Below are 4,015 nucleotides of genomic sequence, written 5' to 3' on the forward strand. Positions count from 1 at the left end.
AAGTTGTGTTTTCCATCCTGATGTGTTTGTGTATTTATCGCAGTGGACACTTTACATCTCTGTGGGCAGAGCCCTGGAGTGTACTCCACTAGACTAGGCCAAAGCCGGGTTTGTTTCCCGTGATTAGAGCAGTGTTTGAGATTCATTTGGTCAAACAGGACATTCAGGCAGTATCAGAGACCTATGAAACCTGATGGCCTTCACTTTTCCCATGGTCATCACACAAGCCTGCATATTAGACCCCGCACTGACACAGATACCACACTCTTATTGTGTGAGAGGATATGGACCTGGTCTTAGAACATGGTAGTGAGTCTTTGTATATGATGCAGCCAATGATGGTTTCTGAGCCTCAGACAGCAGTAGATGGCTCATAGCCTCCTAAACAGGTAAGCTGTCTTTGCTTTTAAAAAATTTTATATCTTAGGTTTTTGCTCATGTAATTACAGTGAATTTAGTGCATCTAAGGAATTTTCTTTTGACCTGTTGATCCCTGTTCTTCCCTCCAGGAACCTTCCTGGACCTCTTACTGACACTGCCTTCCAAGAAAACATGGTTTGTGATCCTTGTTGCAAAATATGAGTCAGCAGTTCTTGATCTGAACCTCACATGGCCTCAGGAGGGGTCTCCTGCAGGACTCAAGGAAAGGGTAGCAAGTCCATCTCAGCGTCACTGCCTGGATCATCTGTGCTATACTGAAACAGGATGTGTGTATTCATTCAGGGATTAGTGAATGTTAGGTCTATTCGTGACTCCCACTGGGAACTAGTGACAGTCTGTCCATTGTCAGGGATTTTCGTCATCTGTGACTATGGTGGAGTGGAGGCTGTGACACCCTGGGATCTCTAGGGTAGGACAGGAGTAGGGGGAGTTGTGCATGGATACTGCCATTAAGGAAAGAATCTAGAGGACTCACGATGGACCTGAGGCAGCTTCTAGAAAACAGTTCCGCCCAGGTCATCCAGGTAAGCGAGGACAATCTTCCTTACTGAGAGAGAGCTGAGACCTTAACAGCATGTACACAGCACTTTCACAGTCACTCTAGACTAGCATGTGGCTCTAGTTTATAATCAGTGTGTCATGGAGACTGGTGCAACTAGGCTGGTATCTAAGAATGACAATTCACATATTTATTTCATATCCCTGACAGATCACGGTTGTCATGTTCTAAAATATTTATTGATGCAGTCCTCTGGAATCCAAACCCCGGATATGTGTTAAATTGCTGGCCATTTCTATTGAAAATGTACATCCCTTGACCACAAAGAGTTTGGGGGAGCTGGGGGAAGCTGTGAGCACGGGAAGGAACACGGACTGAAGCAGAGGAGGAGTGGAACGATGCTGCACGTCAGAGTCTCCAAAGGACAGCCAGTCGTGTGGCTGAGTTGCGTCAAGGCTCGGGTGCTCATCACAGACCTGTGCCCTCGTCTTAACACAGGAAAGGAAGCAGCTTCTCACACCGTTAACTACTGGGAAGTCGAGTATACAGGAAACTGGGCCAGGCTATGACACCTCAAGATCCACCCCAGACACTCATTTCTTCCAGCAAGGCTTGACTTCTGAAGGATTCCACAACCTTCCCAAAATGCACCATCAGCTTAGTACCAAGTGTTCAAACACAGGCATCTATTGGAGACACTGCACATTCATGCAACACTTAAGTAATACTTTGTATCTTGAAATTAGAGTAGAATTTTCATTGGCTGAGTGAAATTTGTTTTTTGTATTTGTTCTCTTTTATAGGTCATTGGTTCTATTCCTGCCACCTATTAAAATGATGGCACCTGTATCAGACACATAGTTCTACAATTCCATTTGATATTTTTAATATACTCATTTATTATTGAAATTTTTGTGTATGAGTATACCGTCTGCATGTATCTACGTGCACTCATGTGGTGCAGTTCCTGTGAAAGTCAGAAGAGGGTGACAGATTCCTTGGAACTGTTGTTCCTGAAGGTTCTTAGCTGCCATGTGAGGCTGGGAATAGAATCAGGGTTTCTGCAAGTGCAGCCAGTGCTCTTAATTGCTGGGCCATGTCTCCAAATCTTCTGTTACAATTTTGAAATGCACAGTGTGCTGCCACTGTCCGTAGACTGCCTCCTGAACTAAAAGACATTAGAACCCTCTGCAAGTGCAGCCAGTACCCAGCACCCCCTTACTCTGCTCCATCACTTCGCACTCCCCCAGCTCTAGTTACAGCTAGTCCACTCTCCTGAGAGAGCGATACCTTTGCTTCCACAAATAATGGGATCATGTAGCCTTTCTTTTTCTCTGCTTAGTTTTTTTCATTTAAAGAATACCCTGCACTTGAAATCACTGAAGTCTTTTTAATCATTGTTTCTAATGAGGAATCTAATTATGAAGTAACATTGTTTAACTGATGATAGGTGACCTGTCAGCTTACATACCATCTCCACGCAGAAACAGATACAGTGCAACTAAGAAATTCAGAAGTAGAAAAATAAGTTCTATCTGCACAGTATGGAATTGTATGACAGTTGATCAAGACTGCAAAAATTCAATCCTCATGGATTACCACTTTACCTAAGTTGCATAAAATGAAAAAAAAAAAGATTGATTGTTGAAAAACAAGGGATTCTCAAAAATGTTATGGAATAACTAAGTGACAATTATCTGAAAACCATTATCTTAATTACATAAAAATAATACGTTCTTGAAAGCTCTCTATTTCTCACAGCTCCCAGCACCCAGCATGGAAGGACTCGCCAGGCCCCCACTCAGACCAAACTTCCCCAATCTGCCCATCTCCCTCCACTGACAGTTAAGGGTTCCCCAAGCACTGACCTCTCAGCACAGCCTTCAAAATGATGAACACTATATATGGGGAAAGTTGGAAAAACTGATTCTAAGAAATGGATCTAGGAAACAAAATGTGTAGGTAATCTAATATCTGATGAGCATAGCCTTCAAACAAACATTGTCAAATGACATAGCAAACGCAGCAATCGGCCAAGGAGCCATCCACCAAGAGAGTATCACAATTCTAATCACAAATGCAACAGACATACTTAAAAGCAACTTCATTTAAATTCTACTAGATATAAAACACAGATTAATAAAATGACACTGGGTGACTTTTTTAAACAAATAATTTGTTGAGTATTTCATACATGCATATAATGTGTTCTTATCAAATCCATGCCAACTCCCTCCCCTCCAACTCCTCCCATATCTCCCCATCACTTTTTTCTGATAACTTCATGTACTCTTTCTTCTTCTTTGATTGATTTATTATTTATGGGGCTTTTGGCTATTCTAACATTCCCCCCTCTGTAGTGGTAATGCTAAAATCTTTTAAGGATTAGATAAAAACTTGCAAATATTTTCGACATTTTTGGCCTTTGGAATGGAGTACTGTCTCCCAATTGGCTAGTTCCTCCAAGGGGTGGGGCCTCCCGTGGAGACTGGACCATTGGGAGCTGCTGGGAGCATCTTGGAACAGAAGCCTTGAGCCATAGGGAAGTGCATGAGTCCTTGGGAAGCACATGGCATGGGGAATGTGCAGCTGCATGCAGCAGCTCAAGGACAGAATGGCCTGACACTTTTGGACCTGGGGCGAGATTGCTGGCCCCTGAGGCTTGAGCAATAGTTAGTGGTGACTATGGGCTCTGAGCCACAGAGCCAGAGATGCAAGGCTAGGCACTGGGTACTCATTCCTTTGTAAGTTAATAAATGCACATAAAGATATGCTCTATGGTTTGCTCGATAGCACAAGAGACCAGGAGGGAACTCGGGTGACAAAACTGGTGTAGTCTGGCTGGATAAAGGAACCACAGCCTTGGGGATGTGGGTCTCAGAAAGCAGTGCTGCTCCTGCTGCCCCTGTGGTGGGTCAGCTGGGATCTGAGTCCCAAATCCAGGAGAGAAGCCAATCAAAGCCCATATGATTAATGGAGTTAGGGATAGTCATATGGGTTGTACAATGGATCTTAAAATCTGTAACTAAAAGAGGCCAGACACACAGAAACATGGGCCACAGCTATATTGTAAAT

The sequence above is a fragment of the Nannospalax galili genome, unplaced genomic scaffold, assembly GCF_000622305.1.
Source record: "Nannospalax galili isolate Female #2095 unplaced genomic scaffold, S.galili_v1.0 scaffold1600, whole genome shotgun sequence".
NCBI classification, from domain to species: domain Eukaryota; kingdom Metazoa; phylum Chordata; class Mammalia; order Rodentia; family Spalacidae; genus Nannospalax; species Nannospalax galili.